Consider the following 25,652-nt stretch of genomic DNA (forward strand, 5'->3'; position numbering starts at 1 on the left):
CTGTAGTAGGGGAGTCTTGGATTTCTTTTCTTCTTCTTTTTCTTGGTATCTTTGGTGGAGTACTTCCAGAGGCCTCAGATGGCTCTTGGAAGTAGTTTCTTATTAAGAATTGCTCCCAAGTATCTTTATTTTTCTTCAGTTGGTCCTCAAGGAGAAGTTTTATAAGTCCATGATGATATAGATGAGGTTCTATGTTGCCTATGTGTTTTTGGACTGTAATACTCATCTTTTTCAAACTCAGCAGCAAGAAATGAGGAAAATTAATAGCTTGACCCTCTAAGAAATTCATCATCAGTCTAGCATGGTACACATACATGGAACCAAAGCGTCCTTCACAAGTGATAAATTTTTGAATAACTAACAGCAGACTAGCCCATTCCTCTTTTAGTGAATGAATAGGAATTCCTCTTGTAAACACGGTGGTATCCATACCTTGGTTTCATAGCATAATTCTCCATATCTGATTGTCCACGCTTTTATTTTTGAACCATCTCTCACCTTCCTGGGTGTTATAGACATTTTTGTGCCTTACAACATTGAGCATGAAATGTCCATAATCTAAGGGATCCAAAGTCCCTAAACATGTTCTTCTTACCCCTAGAGGAACAAGGCTAACAAACCACAACAATTCACAGAAGTTCTCCACCAGAAACTGCTCAAAACAAGTCAATTCAGGATAATTTCAGTGGCCACACTAGCTGTTTGCACTGAATGTCAAAGCCAACACTGGCTACCTGCGTTGAATGTCAACTGGAACACTGGCTACCTGCGCTGAACAAGAATGGACAAGTGGCAGGCTCATTTCTCAAGGTGTCAAAACCCAGGAAGCTTCCAAAATGACACTTGCCTCAGGGAATTCGACTGGTGATGAGTAAGAGGTTCCAATTCTTCAAGTGGAAGCAATAACTTCCAAGTGGACTCAAGAACTGACAGAGGGAGAGGACACTAGTCAGATCTCAAGCTGACTCATCCTCTCTCCAAACATCTATATATGGATCTCTCCTCCATGAGATCTAGAGGCTGGAATTTTGTTATTGCAAAGAATTGATGTTGGTTTGAGACTGGAATCATTGGGTGCTTAATGCTTTGAAGGGGGTGAAGATAGGAATTCCATTTGCTGGGAAGGAGATGCTGGATTGGAGCCCTCTGGGTTGGATCTCTTCCCGAACCTTGTTATTCATCAATAAAGCTATCTTGGTTTCTCCTATATGCTGATGTATTTTTGATGTATGAATGCATTAGTATGTTTAGTTTATTTCTAATCCTAAACTAGTTATGAATGTGAATATCTGTCTTTGTGTAGTGTTCTTCTCTTGTCGCAAGTAGATGTTCTCCTGTCGCAAGTAGATGTTCTCTTGTCGCAAGTAGTTGTTCTCTTGTGATCTTGCGGGAATCCGTTGAAGCTTGACAAGAAAGAAGGCAAGTAGCTGTGAACTCCCAAAGAGAAGAGAGACCGGATTGAGGGACAAACGAAAGACACCGGTAAGTCTATTGATCTCTCTTCTTTCACATTTCATAAAGGAATAAACCAGAATAAGCTGTCTCTGTTTGTTGCTAAGGCACTGTCACACCTTAGGTGGATAGGATCGTCCTGCATAGGCATTTTTCCCCACAACAAATTGGCGACTCCACTGGGGAGATTTGTTTAGTCATTTTATTTGTGTTTCTATCATTGTTTGTTTCATAGACTTGACAGCAACAATCGAACTGCATCTTTCCGGGATGCAAAGTAGACAGTTGCTGCTTTGATCCAATCACTGGACTTGTCTATGATATGAACAATGGATTCACAAATGATTTGATGATCCTTGTGATAGATCTTAGTAGCCCCTCAAAGCATCCATTTGATTACACCTTGCTTGTTGCTTTTATTTGGCCTAAAACAATGAATTAAATAGCAATTTGTGACCCAGAACCTATGGGAAACGAGAGTTTCTCCTTCAGTGTAAACCCAGTGAAGGGATTCTGCATTTCAACGCAGGTCCCATGAAGGCTACCTGCGCTGAATGTCAAAACCCCTGTGTTGAGGTTGCGCTGAACCAGTTTGTCCTTGTGCAGCTGGGGTTCTCTGCTCTGTTTTGCCTTGTTTTGATCTCTGATTTTTGCAGCCTGTAACCAGCATAGGTACCAGTCTGATAACTCCTTTTCTCTACTTAGATTCCGCCTCCTTTTGTACAAAAAGATTGTGAGTGTTTTTATGTGTTTGTGGCGTCATTTACAATTTTCCTTTGCATGAGTGAAATAGTCATCCTGTAGCCCTTGATTCAGATCTGTTGATTGTGATCTTAGAAGAGAGTTCATTGGCTGTTTGCAGATTTATTATATATTTACTTTTTCTTATTGGTTTGAGTTTGTCTCTTTTAAGTGTCAAAACAAGTCTTCATTTCGAAAATCGTTAAGTGTTGTAATCTCTTCTATCTTCTCTGATTTCGAAAAAGTAAACTTGTTTGTATTGATCATTTAAAAGAAAATATAAAGTTGTACAAAAAGCTTTCTTTGTAGGAATCAATACTAAGAAAGCGGAAAACAAACACCTGCATTGTGCATTTGCATTTGATAGTTTGCATGTTGGATTTAGGAAAAGTGCATTAGAGTGTGCTGATTTCTCTTTGAGAAAAGATGGTGTCTTTCTTTTCCCTTAGTAGCTAGGATTTTCAAAGTTGAAAGATATAAATCTTGCTTATCATCTTTAGAATGCATTTAGGAATTGTATCATACATCTCGTGGTGAACCTTGAAAGGAAAATTTCTTAAAAGATCAACCTAAAATAAATTGAATGAACTTAAGCCTGGTGAGTGTCGATCTCGTGGATGGTGGTGATTCCTCCTGAGGGACGATAGCGCCAGTACGGATTGTGCTCCCACGTACCGTCGCGTATATATTGGGAGACCCCTATGGGCATAAAACCTTTATCCTTAGGAAGCCGTGTCGGCCACCCTACTGATCGCAATGCACTGAACACAACATTCAGGAAGATCGACCGCCCGTACCTTAAAAAGTATTCTGCGGTTTTGCGAAACGTTTGGCACACACTCTGCCTAGAACTCCAGAGCAGTTCCTTTTGCCATTTTTCAGACTCTATAATGGAAAAAGTCCATCCGAGAATTTGTCACTTCGAGCTCGTTAAAACATTGAAGGAGACTAGAGTCATCTTTAGCTTTTTCTCGACTCTTTAAAATTGAAAAAGCAAGTTGTGTCTAAAGCGTCGTTAAAATTTATTTTAAACGGAACAATCACCCTTTATTCCTGCGTTGATCTTTAGGTTGAAAAAATGGAGCACACCAACCAAGGAACTCCCCTTGATGGAAATCCTAGTCCCTTCTCCTCTTGGGGAGATGTTGGTGCGCCCCACATGGCCACATTGTCGCTTCCAAGACTGACAATTGGCCTGCCAGTCTGGCTCTTTTCAACCAATGTCGTTCAGAACACGACCATTCCTGAACAATCGAGTCAAAATTTAGACCCGACCAGAGTTTCCAACCAGCCTTCTACCTCATCTAAATCTTCCTCTCCTCCTTCCTCTTCGCTTGACGGAACTGGTAAAACAAAAAACCAAGTTCCTAAGGAGAAGAAGGAAAAGAAGAAGAAAGAGAAGAAGAAGAAGGAGCCAAACGCGACTGGGGGCAAACAAGTGTCGTCTGACAGAAATCCACACACAGCACTGACAAGGCCTAAATCGCCATGTGTCATATGCAAGGGAGACCATTTCCACAGAGATTGTCCCTGCATCCCTCGGATACTAAGGGACTGGTCTCCCCGTTTGCACAATTCGGTAGCATCAACCTCTGATAACCATGTTGACTGCTCACCGTCGACTAGTGAAAGTGAAGTCCCAGGACAGAGAGGGAAAGCTAGATTTCCCTATAAACTGTGTGAAGGCGATCATGCCATCCACCGTTGTCCCTTCTTAGACGAGGCTAAAAGAGTTCTGGAAGATCGCCCGATTTTACGAGCGCAACTTCCTCCTGGATATCAAAAACTCCTGCCAAATCCTTCACTAGTTGAGAACCCGGCTGGCCCGCCCAGGTGGTCAGCCGAAGCACCTATCATTGGAGATGAACCGTCTGGATCCATGCCTGACGAAAGTCAAAAGGTTGAGATGGCAGTTGACCCGGTTTTGCCTTCAGAGGCTCTATCTTCGAATGATACCATGACAGAGGAGAATAAAGACGACACCGTCCAAATTCTCTTCATCAACACTGACTCTGATGAACAAGGGGGCAATGCCCCCATTCCTTTATCGCAGGAAGGAAGTTCATCATAGCGATATCCGACCGTTTATTCGGTCCCACCACCAAGCAACCTGGTTGTGCCCTTTGATTGGAACCAACTAGGCAGACCCCGGTTGCCAGCAAGCATACCATTCAGAATTATCGTTCAAATATACAGAATGGTGATGGCTGGCACTATCATTGATGAGGGGGCATCTGTGAGTATCCTTTCCTCTATTTCTTGGAAAGCGCTTGGTTCGCCAGCAGGTTTGCCTGAAATAAGAAATCTATCAGGCTTTGATAAAGGAACCAATCGACCTTTAGGGATCCTCCCCAATGTGCCCATAACATTGAAAGGGAAGACCGTTCAAATGAACGTGATGGTCGTTCAAGGACCCTTGGATTATAACCTACTCCTTGGACGAGATTATATATATTGCATGGGAGCTATAGTCTCCTCACTCTTTAGAGTAATGTGTTTTCCGCATGAAGGAAGAATGGTCAAGCTCGTGGACCAACTTTCATTTCCCGGATCACGCATCGCAAAGAGTCATGTACCATCCCTAAATGGTCTATTCATGCAAGAAGTGTCTCAACCCACGATCCGTCCTCCTGATGAGCGCGAGTAATCCGGGAGGATATGACTGGAACCCAGGAGGCATGCATCCTGGTCTGCTTCGGCAAGGAAACTTTGGGTATAGAGTAGGTTTCCGTGGGAGAATATGATTAGTCTGTACCCCGTCCGTAAAGGAAGAGGGGTTATTCTAGAATAAGATTCTTTTGTCAAAGTTATGTGAGTTGGCGGGCATCGCCGCTCACCTTTGTCTATTTCGGTAGACATTGCTGAGGAAGTGTTTTGTTTGAAAGATTAACGAGACAATCTTTGGGTAACTTGAAATAGGTAAGCCTCTGTCTTTAAAACAATTGTTTTGAAGGAAGAGAAGTAGAGGTAACCTTGAAATCGTACTTTATACCTGGGGGCATGCTGTTATAGACAATTTTGTGCCTTACAGCAACAAGCATGAATTGTCAATAATCCAAGGGATCCAAAGTTCCCTAAACATGATGTTCCTACCCCTAGAGGAACAAGGTCAGCAAACCAACAGCTCTCAGATCAGTTCTCCACCTGAAAACACTCAAAAACAAGCAATCCTGAAATCAAAGCAGGTGCTCCACTGGGTTTCTGCGCTGAAACACAACTGCTCCATGGTGTACCTGCGTTGCAAAGCAAGCAGAACAAATCCCACCTGCGTTGGGCGAGTTTGGACATGTGGCACAGTGTGTCATTGCTTTGGAATCTTCCAAAAATGACACTTGGATCAGGTATTTCGCCTTGTGATGAGTCAGAGGCTTTGTTTCTCCAAGTGGAAGCAAGGTTCACCAAGTGGATTCAAGAACTGAAGATCAACTAAAGATAAACTGAAGAGAGAGAGGACACAAGGCAGCTACACATCAGTTGCAGGCTGACTCATCCTTTCTCAATTCATCTATATATTGAGCTCTCTCCTATGAGCTCAGGAGGCTGTTATTTTGTGCAAAGGAATGATATGCTGTTGGTTTCATTCTTGAGTTATTGGGTGATTGTTTGAGAGGGGTGAAGAAGAGCAATTCTTTCTGTTGGGAGGTGTTGTTGGGTTGGAGCCTGCAATGGTTGTAATCCTCTCAGAACCTTTATTTCTTCATTAATAAAAGCTATTGAGGTTCTTCTATGTGCTCTTGTTTCAATTGTATATTGTGATGATTGCATATTTGGTTTACACTAATCCATGAACCAGTTATGATTGCATGCCTCTTGTATTTTCCTTCTTTGTTGTTTTGCAGGATCTCATTGTAGCTGGGCGAGCAGAAGGACAAAGAGCTAGGAGCAAGCGGCCAAAGAGGAGAGTTTGGATTCGAAATTAAGCGCAAGGCAACGGTTAGTGCTTTCTCCATTCTCTTTTGCTTTCATAAAGAAGAAAACCTTCAGTAGTTTGCTTTACAGTTGTTGCTAAGGAACTGTCACCCTTAGAGTGGGTTAGGGTCATCCGAGTCGGATACTTTTCCCTACAACACATGCAAACCTTTTGGAGTGCAAGAAAAGAGCGGTTATTTATCTGTTTTTTGGGTTAGCCATTTCCTAACTTGCATAAAGAAAGGATGTGGGGCATAGCTTTGGTAAGGCGCAAGCTCCATAAAAAATGGAATCTTACATGAGACATTCTTATCATATGACTGGGTAATCGAGCAGTTTTAGCACAAAGTTCATGCTCGTTAAAAAATAAATGCAAGATCCGAGCAGTTTTAGCACATAGTTCATGCTCGTTAAAAAATAAACATAAGACCGAGCAAATTTTTCCACCCGTGTTTAAGCTCGTTAAAAAATGAACTATCCCGGTAAATAACCATTGTGAATGTAATATCATCAGCCATTAAAGCCTTGGTCATGTTTGCACTGTCACCTCCACTTTTCCATTGGCCGATCGTTCACCTCCATATGATTGTTTACCGATTTTGAGGAGCAGCTGCGAAGAGTGATTTCACCTAGCCATCCTTGTGACACTGCCGTGATTGGAAAATTGCAACCTGTACCTGGAATCAGCTGCTAACCATGTTTATCACTCGTTCCTCAAAAGACGAGTCTTCTTTAAGCTCTTTTGATCTGACTCGTAAAATATGAAAAGATTGTCGAGTCCTTGGCCTTCCAGCTCGTTAAAGGGATAGGAAGAGCTATCCCTCCTCTAGATTTTAATCTTTTTGGACCTGAGGGATTATTACACAAAAGGATCGAGCGCTTGTTTTATTCGGCTCGTTCAAACTATTGAAAACTCATCCCTTCTGTATTGTTTATACGTTTTCGGACTTAAGGGATTAGATGACGAAAAAGGACTTTTGGAGTTAACTTTATGTACCTTTTCAGACTCTCTAAAAATGAAAAGGACCGAGTTATCCTTGTCGTGAGACTCGTTAAAATCATTAAATAGCGACAAACTTGTCTTTAGGCGAGAACAAGTTTCACTATCGCTAGGCTCGTTAAAACATAGCGATGGCCTTGCCCGAAGGGCAGGTTATAGAACAAGAATATGTTATCCTCCTCAAGCTTGACAAAAATAAAGAGGTACTGGTCAGCAATGACTGGGGAAAAATTGGGAGAAACTAAAGAAAACTTTGATGGTAGCAAGTCGCTCTTGAACATGACACTTTTCCTCTGTACCACAATCGGGTTGGGTTGTTTCATTCACCGGTCACATCCATGGTCTCGCCATACCATCCATATTTGGGGTAATGCTACCAATCCATCGCATCAGTGTCGCCATATGTTCAAGGGAAGTCATTCAGAAAAGTCATCCGTGTCCCATCCACTGCCATACATTATCCTTCATCCTTTCATGACCGCCACCCTGAATCATATGTCACAGATCGTTTTCACCACCATTAAAATCATTAGCTCCGTTCTGTGTCACTGATGTGGGATTCATTAAGGCCCTCCTTTGACGGATCGCTTCTTGTTGACATCAGCTCATTATCCAAGAAGTTGATCTAGGAACACCCCCTTCAGTACTTTGAAGCTTGCATGCCTCAATGGCAAGTTTCTCACTTCCGGCGACAGGTATACATCAATGACCTTCGACCGAAAGATTTTGCGTGGTGTTAGACGCCAAGTCCTTTATTCACACCACGTGAATTGTACTGCAGTACCTTGAGGGTCATTATCGTTATCGGTGATTCCTCTCACGCTTGTTAACGGTTTACATCATTGACCGGTAATCAAGCGATGTCTTTCCATGTTCGACTTCAGAACATTTCTCACATGGATTGACTTGTACTTAGAGTGAAGATCGAATGAGTTTGAAGACCCCGGATCTAGTTTCATCCATCCGGGCTGCGATATATATTCCGGAAAGATAAAGACATTGACATGTACATCATTGCAGCAGATAATCATCCTACTCAAAGGATGATAATTTCATCAAAATTATCAGTCTACCATCAGACGATTGTCTGTTATATGTACAGAAAAATGAATTTATAAAGCTGAGCATGGGAATGCCCGCCTCAGCTAGATCATGAAAGTAGTATGAAAAACAATGTATTGTATTGTATCTTATTACAGGTCTCCTCTTAGCATTGGATGAACTTCGGATCCCCCTGATAAAGCATTTCACCCGATAGACGACCTCATACTTTAGGGGGAAACTGTTATAGACATTTTTGTGCCTTACAACATTGAGCATGAAATGCCCATAATCTAAGGGATCCAAAGTCCCTAAACATGTTGTTCCTACCCCTAGAGGAACAAGGCTAACAAACCACAGCAATTCATAGAAGTTCTCCACCAGAAACTGCTCAAAACAAGTCAATTTAGGATCATTTCAGTGGCTACACTAGCTGTTTGCGCTGAATTTCAAAGCCAACACTGGCTACCTGCATTGAATGTCAACTGGAACACTGGATACCTGCGCTGAACGAGAATGGACAAGTGGCAGGCTCATTTCTCAAGGTGTCAAAACCCAGGAAGCTTCCAAAATGACACTTGCCTCAGGGAATTCGACTGGTGATGAGAAAGAGGTTCCAAATCTCCAAGTGTAAGCAAGAACCTCCAAGTGGACTCAAGAACTGACAGAGGGAGAGGACACTAGTTAGATCTCAAGCTGACTCATCCTCTCTCCAAACATCTATATATGGATCTCTCCTCCATGAGATCTAGAGGCTGGAATTTTTTTATTGCAAAGAATTGTTGTTGGTTTGAGACTGGAATCATTGGGTGCTTAATGCTTTGAAGGGGGTGAAGATAGGAATTCCATTTGCTGGGAAGGAGATGCTGGATTGGAGCCGTCTGGGTTGCATCTCTTCCTGAACCTTGTTATTCATCAATAAAGCTATCTTGGTTTCTCCTATATGCTAATGTATTTTTGATGTATGAATGCATTAGTATGTTTAGTTTATTTCTAATCCTAAACTAGTTATGAATGTGAATATATGTCTTTGTGTAGTGTTCTTCTCTTGTCGCAAGTAGCTGTTCTCTTGTCGCAAGTAGCTGTTCTCTTGTGATCTTGCGGGAATCCATTGAAGCTGGACCAGCAAGAAGGCAAGTAGCCTAGGATTGACACTCTAATTGCTCCCAATTTCTTGACCAGTTTAAGACCTAGCAACAGAGCTTCATATTCAGCCATATTATTCGTGCACCTAAAGTTTAACCTATATGCATGGCCTTGAACATGATTGTTTTCAAGATTGTGCACCCAAACTCTTGCTCCTACTCCTCATTTGTTCACAGAGCCATCAAATTCTAAGTACCAAAGGATTTCCTGCTTATAATTTGTATCTGCAGCTTCAGGGACCTGTTCAAGAGGAAAATTTGGTTTTAGTTGCTTCTGGTTTATCTAATGTTTTGTGATGTTGAGAAATTTCTTGGATTCGGACACTAGAATTCTCATTTGCAATTTTTTATGTTTCAACTGCTAGAACTTTTATTTTATGTGGGAGATCAATTTCAGCATTGTAAAGGATAAAATAATCCATTTCTGAATGTACTGAGTAGATAGGAAAATTTTGAGGTTTCTCTTGACTACTTACTACATACTTCATTAAAGTTTCTCTGTATAGTCTCTTGGGTTGGCCAAACACTGAAATAGTAGCGTAAGACATGTCTAACTGTAGAGATCCTTGAATCTTTGCACCCCAAGATCTAGATAATAACATGCCATAATTTGGTGGAATATCAACTACTACTATGTCCATTAAGATGGTTTTGGTAGGATATTATACTAGTGACACATATAAATCTTTGATTAATCCCAAACATTTGACCTGAATTGAATCAAAAGAGAAAAGATCTTTATATGGCCTGGTGATGTCAAGGTCAAGCTTCTCCATTACAGATTTAGGCATTAAGTTATGGGAAGCACCAGAATCAAACATGGCATTATGAAGTATTTTATCATGTATGTTCAAACCTACATAGAAAGGAGGCACTTCTCCCTTTACTGTTTTTCCATTTACTTCAGGAATAAATATCAGTTCAGGCTGGTCATAAAAAACGTTTACTGAATCTTCGTTCACAGAAATTTTGAGTGATTTGCTGATTTGACTTCTGTAGACATCATGTTTAGCTAATTCTGATAATGGAATATCTATCTTTAGTTTTCCTACTTTTGTCTCAAGATTGAAATGTTTCTCGGTCTGAGTTCTTGTATTTCGGACAACTAAATTTTTTGTGTTTTTCTCTTCATCAGGAGTGGGTTTACGAGCTGGAATTTTTTCCAAATCAAGTTCTAGAGGCTATTCTTCTTTTTCTTTAGTAGGAATAATTGAGGAAGGTTTTCTGTTATGTGGCTGATTTTCTGACACGTCTTCAACAATTGGGTTGTTAGGGTTAGGCATTGTTCTAGCAAGAAATGTACAGGTGGGGTATTGATCTTACCTTTGTTATGCTACTTGGTATCTTTCTATTTTCTATTTTCAAGGAAATCTATCCTTATTCTCCTTAGATTGTATTGTTTGTGGACTTCGTAAATTGATGTATCATATCCCTCCTTAAAGTCAAATGATTCACTTGACTAAGTTTGGAATTGTTTCACAATGTGGGCTTCTTGATCGTCTTGGGTCAAGAAAACTTGTTGTTCATTGTTGAGTCCCATTAGATTAATTTTAGTGTCTTCTTTTGGTTCATTAAAAGTTGAGGCTTCAACATAATTTTCTTGAAATGGGGGCCTGATACTTTGGTCAGGCCCTGTCTTTCCAGTGTTAGGATTTTGGTTCTTCCTAAAACTTGGATTTCTCCTAGTATTGCTTGGTTGGCCATCCCAATGGGATTTTCTCTCAATTGTTTCTACTTTGTCTTCAAGTCTATCCATTCCTTTAATAATAACATCTAATTTCTTTTCAAATGTAGAAGGTTCTTCTTTGAAAGGTGTTTTTCTTTTAGCTCTGGCTCTAGCTCGTTTAGATATCAAGTTGACCTCAACACTGACAGCTATACTCTGCGTCTCTTCTAAGTTTCAGGGAGCTCTTTCCCTAAGTTGGTATGCCATATTAGAGTCAAATGAATTAGGGAATTCGATCAAGGCAAAATCTGGGGGAGGTCTAAGATTCTGAGGAATAATACTATAGATATTATTGAATCTGGTACAGTAATCTTGGATAGTTTCTTGTGTGCCTCTTCTTAGGTTCTCATACTCTAATAAAATGTGGAGAGGATCTTTCTTATTTTCCCATCTATTCAAGAAGGTCTGATAAAGAGATTGTGGGTCATTGATACTTTTTGTAGGGAGGGCTCTAAACCAGGTTTTTACATCTCTAGTTAAACTTTGAACAAATACTTTCATTCTAACATCATCATCATTAATCTCATAACTTTCAAAATAGTTGGTCATTTTATTGGTATGTTTTTGAGTTGTGTAAGTTCCATTACCTTCAAAAGAAGGGATTTTACTTTGATAGTCTTCAGGCATAGTCCCTAGATTGTCAGGTAAGTTTAGGGGAGTATATCGGTTTGCCATGGTTGCAGAAGTAGATGTGACAACTGGAGTGGTACAGATAACAATGGAAATGTGAGTTGAAGATGGAGGAGTGGAAAGGATGACTTGAGGTGCTAATGGTGAACTTGGAGAAGCTACAGTAATAACAGAAAGGTTTGGTGTTCTTTCATAGGTAAGTTCAGATTGAAAGGAGTTCTGCAAATGTCTGTCAAAGTGTGAACTAGCAGAATTTCCTTGGCTCTCTTGACTTCTAGGAATCCTAGGAATCAGATTATGATTTTCAAACACGGGTGGCGGATTAGGGTCAGGATGTGATCTGGTGTAACGTATTCTTTCAAAAGCCAATTTCTAGGTATGTTTTTGGTTTTTTCTTGGAGTAGTTTCGACAATACAACTTTAACAGTCTCTTCTAGGAGGTTTTTAGACCCACAATTTCACATTCTAACTTTTCATTGTGTTTTTCCCTTTTAGCAATTTGGAATGTCAGAGTATCTATAATCATACTATTTTCTTCTAAATAGATTTTAAGTTTAGAAATTTCTTCATAGAGACCATCTTCATCTAAAGCATCCAAGAAATCATCATCTTCAAAAGCCATCAAAAGTCTATAATCATTACCATATTCATTCTCATCACTATTTGATAAACCATCGCTATCTTCATGCGTATAGTAGTTCTTCTTACTTACATTGTGTTTTCTATTCCATTTTTCCAGTTCCTTACCTTTATCAAGATTATCTTTATGAGGACATTTGGCTGCATAATTGTTTGGTCAATTTAGTCTGTTCTAAATTGCTATTAAAATGTCAATCCGGGGATCGTAAACTGATGAAGTGAAGTGCACTGTATGTGCTAGATAATTGTTTTGCTATTCTTTTGTCGTTTTTGAGTTTTTTTTTAGCTGGTTTTCGGTTTTATCTTCTGTGGATTCCCTAGTGTGAGATGGCGAAACTGAAAGTTAAATGTGGAGGGTGATGGTGGATTCTACAATGATTTTCCAAACTCTAAAGTTCTCAAAAAGAAAGTTTCAAACTGACTGTAATGAAATCAAATCTCAAAAGGAAATGGAAATGTACTAAAATAGTGAACTAGTGACAATGGCCCAGTATCCTTGCTGCTGTAAAAAAAAGAAAAGAAAAACTGAACTTAAATCAACTCAAAGACTGAAAGCAAGTAAACTAAATAACACTACTTCAACCCACATCCTAACCCTTCACCTTTCGACTCACTCCGGCTATAGGAAGCAATCCTAAACAAGCTGAGTAACATGATATCTAAATTGCAAGAAATCAAATTGCATAAAAGGAAACTAATATTTCACTACTCATTCATGTTTCAATTCTTGAAAATGACATAAGGAATTCAATCTCTAACTTGCGGAAAAGCAAACTAAATCATACTACAAGAAGTAATATTCTGATTCCTTTCTAACTGAGTTTCCGGGCTTATAGAAAGGAAATCATAAACAGATGAGTAATATGATGTCTATGTGCAGAAAAGTAAATAAGCAAAGCAAAACTGAAAAGAAATGACAATGCGGGAAATTAAAATTCAGTAAATGAACATCAGTAGAAAGGACAAGATGATCTCATGTCAGTAGTTATCAAAAAGATGAAAATTTTCCCGAGCTGCCTAAGAAAACCTATAAGGAAAGCACTGATCAACTGACAGTTATAAGAAAACGTAAAGGAAAATATGAACAGCAGTGAATTAGAAACATCAAAACAACATATTATATACAAGCTAATAATTATAAAAGAAAAAACATAATGAAACAAATGAGAAACTATACAGAGCTTCAGTGTGCAGGGGCCCTCTGCAGCCTCAGTCGTTCAATAATCAGTCACAAAATGAGCTCGGGAAAGTAGTCTTCTCATATATTAGAATAACAATAAGACAATGTAAAACAGAGTAGAGTGGGGTTCTGACCACAATTTAAAATTAAATCTTCAAAAGCTAACTACACAGCGTATACCAATGCGTTATTTATAAGAAAAGTGATGCAACTAACTCCAAAATCCTACGCTGCCAACTTCGTTGCCAGAGACACGTAGATCTCCACAGCCCGAGATCTAGCATGATGGTCATTATGTCAATTAAATCCTTGGAGTGGTGGCTGCTGGATTCTATTCACGGGTTTCATCTCCAGGTGTGCCAATATCTCCGTGAGCTGAGGATTGTGCCATGCAAACCTACACGTGATCAAAACAGAGATGTGCCACTGCTAAATTCCTTGTTTGGCCTTGCCTTTGACCCTCATTGACCGTGACTGTTTATGAATGATTTGGCTGATCTGAAGGGACACGTTCCATGTACACGTCACCTATAGCTTGCCCATGTGGTTGGCTTCTTCATAGGACACCTGTAGCATAGCCTTTAACAAAATGGCTGCGAAAACCTGTGCTGGCTGCGGAAACTGACAAGTTTCCGCAGCTGCCTGAAAAAAAATCTAAACCAAACAACAACCATAAGCATAGTTAGGAAACCATGTCAGAAGCTCTTTTTAGACTATAATGCAATGATTTAACAACTTGGTGGATGAAGTAAATGGAAAAAGAAGGCTGAGAGGGTGTATAGGAAGGTGCAGGTTTGGGACTCAACATACCCCCACTGTGAAGGTGTTGCATGTCCTCATGCAACCAAAATTTAGTCATTCTCCTCTAATCCATATGTTCTGAGGCTTCTGCTAGGACATCTAGCCCTCTTTTCTTCTTCTTTGGTGCCAGCATCATCCTGGGTTTCCTTATTAGACATTTGAATTTCAGATTGATCAATGCTCTGCTCAACTTTTTGCACTTTTTCTTCAGTTTCTTGTTTTTCTCTTGCCATAGTCCTAAATGAAGCATAGTGTTATCATGGGTAATTTTATCTACTTTACTCTGCTCGTTGAGTGCTTCATTTTCTTGCTTGATATGCCTATTTAGGACCTCTAATTCAAATACCTCATGCTTTAAAGACTAAACTTGTGCATCTAGTGGCAGAGTGGTACTCAGACCTGCAGCTGATTGTTCTAAAGATTCTAGGTAGTTATATAGTTCTTGTTGATTGGGATCTACCTCAGGTGTCTTTCTTGGACTAAGCTCAAAATCTTGTGGAGGAGGAGGATTGCTCTCTATCTCTGGCCGAAAATGGCTTTCATCATGTGGATGACTTGTTTCCATGCTTGGCTAAGGACGAGATGGACTACGACCAGATGGAAATTTCTCAAGTGTCTCTTCACCTAAGTCAATAAAATGGGTTCGTTTTATTTGGGTTTTACTCACCTTTCCTCTTAGCCTGGTGCTTCTCCTTAAGTATGGTGGACTAGTACTCTTTTCTTGTATACTTTGTTTCCCTTTTTCCTTTTTCTTTGCTATAACAGCATGTTCTTCAAGATGTACTAATCTCTCTGACAGTGTTTGATAATCCTCCTCTATGGATGGCTCAGGTGATGGGTAAACTTCTTGGATGTTCCTTTTGCCTTTCTCTTTTTTCTGTTTCTTATCTTTAGTTCTGTTCTCTTCTTCTTTTTGGCCAGCTTCTTGAGTTTCTGTAGTAGGGGAGTCTTGGATTTCTTTTCTTCTTCTTTTTCTTGGTATCTTTGGTGGAGTACTTCCAGAGGCCTCAGATGGCTCTTGGAAGTAGTTTCTTATTAAGAATTTCTCCCAAGTATCTTTATTTTTCTTCAGTTGGTCCTCAAGGAGAAGTTTTATAAGTCCATGATGATATAGATGAGGTTCTATGTTGCCTATGTGTTTTTGGACTGTAATACTCATCTTTTTCAAACTCAGCAGCAAGAAATGAGGAAAATTAATAGCTTGACCCTCTAAGAAATTCATCATCAGTCTAGCATGGTACATATACATAGAACCAAAGCGTCCTTCACAAGTGATAAATTTTTGAATAACTAACAGCAGACTATCCCATTCCTCTTTTAGTGCATGAACAGGAATTCCTCTTGTAAACACGGTGGTATCCATACCTTGGTTTCATAGCATAATTCTCCATATCTGATTGTCCACGCTTTTATTTTTGAACCATCTCTCACCTTCCTGGGTGTTATAGACATTTTTGTGCCTTACAGCATTAAGCATGAAATGTCCATAATCTAAGGGATCCAAAGTCCCTAAACATGTTCTTCTTACCCCTAGAGGAACAAGGCTAACAAACCACAGCAATTCACAGAAGTTCTCCACCAGAAACTGCTCAAAACAAGTCAATTCAGGATAATTTCAGTGGCCACACTAGCTGTTTGCACTGAATGTCAAAGCCAACACTGGCTACCTGCGTTGAATGTCAACTGGAACACTGGCTACCTGCGCTGAACGAGAATGGACAAGTGGCAGGCTCATTTCTCAAGGTGTCAAAACCCAGGAAGCTTCCAAAATGACACTTGCCTCAGGGAATTCGACTGGTGATGAGTAAGAGGTTCCAATTCTTCAAGTGGAAGCAAGAACCTCCAAGTGGACTCAAGAACTGACAGAGGGCGAGGACACTAGTCAGATCTCAAGCTGACTCATCCTCTCTCCAAACATCTATATATGGATCTCTCCTCCATGAGATCTAGAGGCTGGAATTTTGTTATTGCAAAGAATTGATGTTGGTTTGAGACTGGAATCATTGGGTGCTTAATGCTTTGAAGGGGGTGAAGATAGGAATTCCATTTGCTAGGAAGGAGATGCTGGATTGGAGCCCTCTGGGTTGGATCTCTTCCCGAACCTTGTTATTCATCAATAAAGCTATCTTGGTTTCTCCTATATGCTGATGTATTTTTGATGTATCAATGCATTAGTATGTTTAGTTTATTTCTAATCCTAAACTAGTTATGAATGTGAATATCTATCTTTGTGTAGTGTTCTTCTCTTGTCGCAAGTAGATGTTCTCTTGTCGCAAGTAGTTGTTCTCTTGTGATCTTGCGGAATCCGTTGAAGCTTGACAAGCAAGAAGGCAAGTAGCTGTGAACTGCCAAAGAGAAGAGAGACCAGATTGAGGGACAAACGAAAGACACCGGTAAGTCTATTGATCTCTCTTCTTTCACATTTCATAAAGGAATAAACCAGAATAAGCTGTCTCTGTTTGTTGCTAAGGCACTGTCACACCTTAGGTGGATAGGATCGTCCTGCATAGGCATTTTTCCCCACAAAAAATTGGCGACTCCACTGGGGAGATTTGTTTAGTCATTTTATTTGTGTTTCTATCATTGTTTGTTTCATAGACTTGACAACAACAATCGAACTGCATCTTTCCGGGATGCAAAGTAGACAGTTGCTGCTTTGATCCAATCACTGGACTTGTCTATGATATGAACAATGGATTCACAAATGATTTGATGATCCTTGTGATAGATCTTAGTAGCCCCTCAAAGCATCCATTTGATTACACCTTGCTTGTTGCTTTTATTTGGCCTAAAACAATGAATTAAATAGCAATTTGTGACCCAGAACCTATGGGAAACGAGAGTTTCTCCTTCAGCGCAAACCCAGTGAAGGGATTCTACATTTCAACGCAGGTCCCATGAAGGCTACCTGCGCTGAATGTCAAAACCCCTGTGTTGAGGTTGCGCTGAACCAGTTTGTCCTTGTGCAGCTGGGGTTCTCTGCTCTGTTTTGCCTTGTTTTGATCTCTGATTTTTGCAGCCTGTAACCAGCATAGGTACCAGTCTGATAACTCCTTTTCTGTACCTAGATTCCGCCTCCTTTTGTACAAAAAGACTGTGAGTGTTTTTATGTGTTTGTGGCGTCATTTACAGTTTTCCTTTGCATGAGTGAAATAGTCATCCTGTAGCCCTTGATTCAGATCTGTTGATTGTGATCTTAGAAGAGAGTTCATTGGTTGTTTGCACATTTATTATATATTTACTTTTTCTTATTGGTTTGAGTTTGTCTCTTTTAAGTGTCAAAACAAGTCTTCATTTCGAAAATCGTTAAGTGTTGTAATCTCTTCTATCTTCTCTGATTTCGAAAAAGTAAACTTGTTTGTATTGATCATTTAAAAGAAAATATAAAGTTGTACAAAAATCTTTCTTTGTAGGAATCAATACTAAGAAAGCGGAAAACAAACACCTGCATTGTGCATTTGCATTTGATAGTTTGCATGTTGGATTTAGGAAAAGTGCATTAGAGTGTGCTAATTGCTCTTTGAGAAAAGATGGTTACTTTCTTTTCCCTTAGTAGCTAGGATTTTCAAAGTTGAAAGATATAAATCTTGCTTATCATCTTTAGACTGCATTTAGGAATTGTATCATACATCTCGTGGTGAACCTTGAAAGGAAAATTTCTTAAAAGATCAACCTAAAATAAATTGAATGAACTTAAGCCTGGTGACTGTCGATCTCGTGGATGGTGGTGATTCCTCCTGAGGGACGATAGCGCCAGTACGGATTGTGCTCCCACGTACCGTCGCGTATATATTGGGAGACCCCTATAGGCATAAAACCTTTATCCTTAGGAAGCCGTGTCGGCCACCCTACTGATCGCAATGCACTGAACACAACATTCAGGAAGATCGACCGCCCGTACCCTAAAAAGTATTCTGCGGTTTTGCGAAAAGTTTGGCACACCATCTGCCTAGAACTCCAGAGCAGTTCCTTTTGCCATTTTTCAGACTCTATAATGGAAAAAGTCCATCCGAGAATTTGTCACTTCGGGCTCGTTAAAACATTGAAGGAGACTAGAGTCATCTTTAGCTTTTTCTCGACTCTTTAAAATTGAAAAAGCAAGTTGTGTCTAAAGCGTCGTTAAAATTTATTTTAAATGGAACAATCACCCTTTATTCCTGCGTTGATCTTTAGGTTGAAAAAATGGAGCACACCAACCAAGGAACTCCCCTTGATGGAAATCCTAGTCCCTTCTCCTCTTGGGGAGATGTTGGTGCGCCCCACATGGCCACATTGTCGCTTCCAAGACTGACAATTGGCCTGCCAGTCTGGCTCTTTTCAACCAATGTCGTTCAGAACACGACAATTCCTGAACAATCGAGTCAATAGTTAGACCCGACCAGAGTTTCCAACCAGCCTTCTACCTCATCTAAATCTTCCTCTCCTCCTTCCTCTTCGCTTGACGGAACTGGTAAAACAAAAAACCAAGTTCCTAAGGAGAAGAAGGAAAAGAAGAAGAAAGAGAAGAAGAAGAAGGAGCCAAACGCGACTGGGGGAAAACAAGTGTCGTCTGACAGAAATCCACACACAGCACTGACAAGGCCTAAATCGCCATGTGTCATATGCAAGGGAGACCATTTCCACAAAAATTGTCCCTGCATCCCTCGGATACTAAGGGACTGGTCTCCCCGTTTGCACAATTCGGTAGCATCAACCTCTGATAACCATGTTGACTGCTCACCGTCGGCTAGTGAAAGTGAAGTCCCAGGACAGAGAGGGAAAGCTAGATTTCCCTATAAACTGTGTGAAGGTGATCATGCCATCCACCATTGTCCCTTCTTAGACGAGGCTAAAAGAGTTCTGGAAGATCGCCCGATTTTACGAGCGCAACTTCCTCCTGGATATCAAAAACTCCTGCCAAATCCTTCACTAGTTGAGAACCCGGCTGGCCCGCCCAGGTGGTCAGACGAAGCACCTATCATTGAAGATGAACCGTCTGGATCCATGCCTGACGAAAGTCAAAAGGTTGAGATGGCAGTTGACCCGGTTTTGCCTTCAGAGGCTCTATCTTCGAATGATACCATCACAGAGGAGAATAAAGACGACACTGTCCAAATTCTCTTCATCAACACTGACTCTGATGAACAAGGGGGAAATGCCCCCATTCCTTTATCGCAGGAAGGAAGTTCATCATAGCGATATCCGGCCGTTTATTCGGTCCCACCACCAAGCAACCTGGTTGTGCCCTTTGATTGGAACCAACTAGGCAGACCCCGGTTGCCAACAAGCATACCATTCAGAATTATCGTTCAAATATACAGAATGGTGATGGCTGGCACTATCATTGATGAGGGGGCATCTTTGAGTATCCTTTCCTCTATTTCTTGGAAAGCGCCTTGTTCGCCAACACTTTTGCCTGAAATAAGAAATCTATCAGGCTTTGATAAAGGAACCAGTCGACCTTTAGGGATCCTCCCCAATGTGCCCATAACATTGAAAGGGAAGACCGTTCAAATGAACGTGATGGTCGTTCAAGGACCCTTGGATTATAACCTACTCCTTGGACGAGACTATATATATTGCATGGGAGCTATAGTCTCCTCACTCTTTAGAGTAATGTGTTTTCCGCATGAAGGAAGAATGGTCAAGCTCGTGGACCAACTTTCATTTCCCGGATCACGCATCGCAAAGAGTCATGTACCATCCCTAAATGGTCTATTCATGCAAGAAGTGTCTCAACCCATGATTCGTCCTCCTGATGAGCGCGAGTAATCCGGGAGGATATGACTGGAACCCAGGAGGCATGCATCCTGGTCTGCTTCGGCAAGGAAACTTTGGGTATAGAGTAGGTTTCCGTGGGAGAATATGATTAGTCTGTACCCCGTCCGTAAAGGAAGAGGGGTTATTCTAGAATAAGATTCTTTTGTCAAAGTTATGTGAGTTGGCGGGCATCGCCGCTCACCTTTGTCTATTTCTGTAGACATTGCTGAGGAAGTGTTTTGTTTGAAAGATTAACGAGACAATCTTTGGGTAACTTGAAAGAGGTAAGCCTCTGTCTTTAAAAAAATTGTTTTGAAGGAAGAGAAGTAGAGGTAACCTTGAAATCGTACTTTATACCTGGGGGCATGCTGTTATAGACAATTTTGTGCCTTACAGCAACAAGCATGAATTGTCAATAATCCAAGGGATCCAAAGTTCCCTAAACATGATGTTCCTACCCCTAGAGGAACAAGGTCAGCAAACCAACAGCTCTCAGATCAGTTCTCCACCTGAAAACACTCAAAAACAAGCAATCCTGAAATCAAAGCGGGTGCTCCACTGGGTTCCTGCGCTGAAACACAACTGCTCCATGGTGTACCTGCATTGCAAAGCAGGCAGAACAAAGCCCACCTGCGTTGGGCGAGTTTGGACATGTGGCACAATGTGTCATTGCTTTGGAATCTTCCAAAAATGACACTTGGATCAGGTATTTCGCCTTGTGATGAGTCAGAGGCTTTGTTTATCCAAGTGGAAGCAAGGTTCACCAAGTGGATTCAAGAACTGAAGATCAACTAAAGATTAACTGAAGAGAGAGAGGACACAAGGCAGCTACACATCAGTTGCAGGCTGACTCATCCTTTCTCAATTCATCTATATATTGAGCTCTCTCCTATGAGCTCAGGAGGCTGGAATTTTGTGCAAAGTAATGATATGCTGTTGGTTTCATTCTTGAGTTATTGGGTGATTGTTTGAGAGGGGTGAAGAAGAGCAATTCTTTCTGCTGGGAGGTGTTGTTGGGTTGGAGCCTGCAATGGTTGTAATCCTCTCAGAACCTTTATTTCTTCATTAATAAAAGCTATTGAGGTTCTTCTATGTGCTCTTGTTTCAATTGTATATTGTGATGATTGCATATTTGGTTTACACTAATCCATGAACCAGTTATGATTGCATGCCTCTTGTATTTTCCTTCTTTGTTGTTTTGCAGGATCTCATTGTAGCTGGGCGAGCAGAAGGACAAAGAGCTAGGAGCAAGCGGCCAAAGAGGAGAGTTTGGATTCGACATTAAGCGCAAGGCAACGGTTAGTGCTTTCTCCATTCTCTTTTGCTTTCATAAAGAAGAAAACCTTCAGTAGTTTGCTTTACAGTTGTTGCTAAGGAACTGTCACCCTTAGAGTGGGTTAGGGTCATCCGAGTCGGATACTTTTCCCTACAACACATGCAAACCTTTTGGAGTGCAAGAAAAGAGCGGTTATTTATTTGTTTTTTGGGTTAGCCGTTTCCTAACTTGCATAAAGAAAGGATGCGGGGCATAGCTTTGGTAAGGCGCAAGCTCCATAAAAAATGGAATCTTACATGAGACATTCTTATCATATGACTGGGTAATCGAGCAGTTTTAGCACAAAGTTCATGCTCGTTAAAAAATAAATGCAAGATCCGAGCAGTTTTAGCACATAGTTCATGCTCGTTAAAAAATAAAAATAAGACCGAGAAAATGTTTCCACCCGTGTTTAAGCTCGTTAAAAAATGAACTATCCCGGTAAATAACCACTGTGAATGTAATATCATCAGCCATTAAAGCCTTGGTCATGTTTGCAGTGTCACCTCCACTTTTCCATTGGCCGATCGTTCACCTCCATATGATTGTTTACCCATTTTGAGGAGCAGCTGCGAAGAGTGATTTCACCTAGCCATCCTTGTGACACTGCCGTGATTGGAAAATTGCAACCTGTACCTGGAATCAGCTGCTAGCCATGTTTATCACTCGTTCCTCAAAAGACGAGTCTTCTTTAAGCTCTTTTCATCTGACTCGTAAAATATGAAAAGATTGTCGAGTCCTTGGCCTTCCAGCTCATTAAAGGGATAGGAAGAGCTATCCCTCCTCTAGATTTTAATCTTTTTGGACCTGAGGGATTATTACACAAAAGGATCAAGCGCTTGTTTTATTCGGCTCGTTAAAACTATTGAAAACTCATCTCTTCTGTATTGTTTATACATTTTCGGACTTAAGGGATTAGATGACGAAAAAGGACTTTTGGAGTTAACTTTATGTACCCTTTCAGACTCTCTAAAAATGAAAAGGACCGAGTTATCCTTGTCGTTAGACTCGTTAAAATCATTAAATAGCGACAAACTTGTCTTTAGGCGAGAACAAGTTTCACTATCGCTAGGCTCGTTAAAACATAGCGATGGGCTTGCCCGAAGGGCAGGTTATAGAACAAGCATATGTTATCCTCCTCAAGCTTGACAAAAATAAAGAGGTACTGGTCAGCAATGACTGGGGAAAAATTGGGAGAAACTAAAGAAAACTTTGATGGTAGCAAGTCGCTCTTGAACATGACACTTTTCCTCCGTACCACAATCGGGTTGGGTTGTTTCATTCACCGGTCACATCCATGGTCTCGCCATACCATCCATATTTGGGGTAATGCTACCAATCCATCGCATTAGTGTCGCCATATGTTCAAGAGAAGTCATTCAGAAAAGTCATCCGTGTCCCATCCACTGCCATACATTATCCTTCATCCTTTCATGACCGCCACCCTGAATCATATGTCACAGATCGTTTTCACCTCCATTAAAATCATTAGCTCCGTTCTGTGTCACTGATGTGGGATTCATTAAGGCCCTCCTTTGACGCATCGCTTCTTGTCGACATCAGCTCATTATCCAAGAAGTTGATCTAGGAACACCCCCTTCAGTACTTTGAAGCTTGCATGCCTCAATGGCAAGTTTCTCAATTCCGGCGACAGGTATACATCAATGACCTTCGACCGAAAGATTTTGCGTGGTGTTAGACGCCAAGTCCTTTATTCACACCACGTGAATTGTACTACAGTACCTTGAGGTTCATTATCATTATCGGTGATTCCTCTCGCGCTTGTTAACGGTTTACATCATTGACCGGTAATCAAGCGATGTCTTTCCATGTTCGACTTCAGAACATTTCTCACATGGATTGACTTGTACTTAGAGTGAAGATCGAACGAGTTTGAAGACCTCGGATCTAGTTTCATCCATCCAGGCTGCGATATATATTCAGGAAAGATAAAGACATTGACATGTACATCATTGCAGCAGATAATCATCCTACTCAAAGGATGATAATTTCATCAAAATTATCAGTCTACCATCAGACGATTGTCTGTTATATGTACAGAAAAATGAATTTATAAAGCTGAGCATGGGAATGCCCGCCTCAGCTAGATCATGAAAGTAGTATGAAAAACAATGTATTGTATTGTATCTTATTACAGGTCTCCTCTTAGCATTGGATGAACTTCGGATCCCCCTGATAAAGCATTTCACCCGATAAACGACCTCATACTCTAGGGGGAAACTGTTATAGACATTTTTGTGCCTTACAACATTGAGCATGAAATGCCCATAATCTAAGGGATCCAAAGTCCCTAAACATGTTGTTCCTACCCCTAGAGGAACAAGGCTAACAAACCACAGCAATTCATAGAAGTTCTCCACCAGAAACTGCTCAAAACAAGTCAATTTAGGATCATTTCAGTGGCTACACTAGCTGTTTGCGCTGAATTTCAAAGCCAACACTGGCTACCTGCATTGAATGTCAACTGGAACACTGGATACCTGCGTTGAACGAGAATGGACAAGTGGCAGGCTCATTTCTCAAGGTATCAAAACCCAGGAAGCTTCCAAAATGACACTTGCCTCAGGGAATTCGACTGGTGATGAGAAAGAGGTTCCAAATCTCCAAGTGTAAGCAAGAACCTCCAAGTGGACTCAAGAATTGACAGAGGGAGAGGACACTAGTCAGATCTCAAGCTGACTCATCCTCTCTCTAAACATCTATATATGGATCTCTCCTCCATGAGATCAAGAGGCTAGAATTTTTTTATTGCAAAGAATTGCTGTTAGTTTGAGACTGGAATCATTGGGTGCTTAATGCTTTGAAGGGGGTGAAGATAGGAATTCCATTTGTTGGGAAGGAGATGCTGGATTGGAGCCGTCTGGGTTTCATCTCTTCCTGAACCTTGTTATTCATCAATAAAGCTATCTTGGTTTCTCCTATATGCTAATGTATTTTTGATGTATGAATGCATTAGTATGTTTAGTTTATTTCTAATCCTAAACTAGTTATGAATGTGAATATATGTCTTTGTGTAGTGTTCTTCTCTTGTCGCAAGTAGTTGTTCTCTTGTCGCAAGTAGCTGTTCTCTTGTGATCTTGCGGGAATCCGTTGAAGCTGGACCAGCAAGAAGGCAAGTAGCTGTGAACTCCCAAAGAGAAGAGAGACCGGATCGAGGGACAAACGGAAGACGCCGGTAAGTCTATTGATCTCTCTTCTTTCACATGTCATAAAGGAATAAACCAGAATAAGTTGTCTCTATTTGTTGCTAAGGCACTGTCACACTTTAGGTGGATAGGATCGTCCTGCATAGGCATTTTTCCCCACAACACTGGGGTAAACCTGTGGCAGCTGCTACTGTGGTTTCAGTCACCGTGAGCTTCAAGTCTCCAATCTCCACCGTTTGGCCATCAAAAGTCCGTGCAAAAGCTTTAGTCACCTCTTTATTATGGCTTTATAAATTTCTGGATGAAGCGTAACCATTTGGATTTCTTCAGCAATTCCTTGGTTTGAGGATAACCTTCCAAGTATTTCGATCCTTCTGGCTCTGCCCTAAGTAATTTTCCCATCCTCTGTTTTGAATTTCAACTGAGAATTCTTCTGTGTGTGAGGGTTCAGATAAAAAATGGCTTGGTTACAGGGTTTAAGATAAACTATAGTGGCTGCAATCGAGATTTAGGATAAACCGTAGTGGCTACAATCGATAATGGAGAGCAGGTAATAGGAGTTCCTCAAGATTACACGCGAAACAGAGGGCAAGTAGCAGTAAACGAGTTCATAAAATAAAATGCAGATGCATGTGAGGAGTATGGTATTAATGGAGTGGTAAATGAATGGAGTAATGTCAGGATTATTTTGAATCGGATGACTGTGTATGAAATGTTACATGTCTCAATGGACGGCTGCAGAAAATGCGGCTAAGAAGAACCGTAACGAAATAGGTCACGTCTTATGAGTACGGGTAATAAATGAAAGTGCAGTCAATCTTGAGTTTAAACCCGAAATATTCATGAGACCGTTTGAGAAATGAATGCAAGGTGTGTGGAGTAATATCGTGGAATAGGAATGGGTAATGGAGCTATCGTATCAAATCATTGCACATAGTAGAACTTTTTATGGTTTGATGACTACGCATAATCATGACTTGAATTGTTATTTGACAAAAAAAATTGCCCATACCTTTGGAAACTTTGTCATTTCTTGCTTGTAGCTTTTAACCAATTGCTCTTCTTCCTTGATATCTTGGAGATGCTCCCTGTCTTCATATGCTCAAATACTCCTGCATTTTCATGACTTTACACTAACATTTTGACTATGAATTTGAAAACAAAGTG

Source organism: Pinus tabuliformis, chromosome 1_1 (genome assembly GCF_031772625.1).
Source record: "Pinus tabuliformis cultivar Carrire ecotype Pingquan chromosome 1_1, CPIR1, whole genome shotgun sequence".
In the NCBI taxonomy this organism is placed as follows: domain Eukaryota; kingdom Viridiplantae; phylum Streptophyta; class Pinopsida; order Pinales; family Pinaceae; genus Pinus; species Pinus tabuliformis.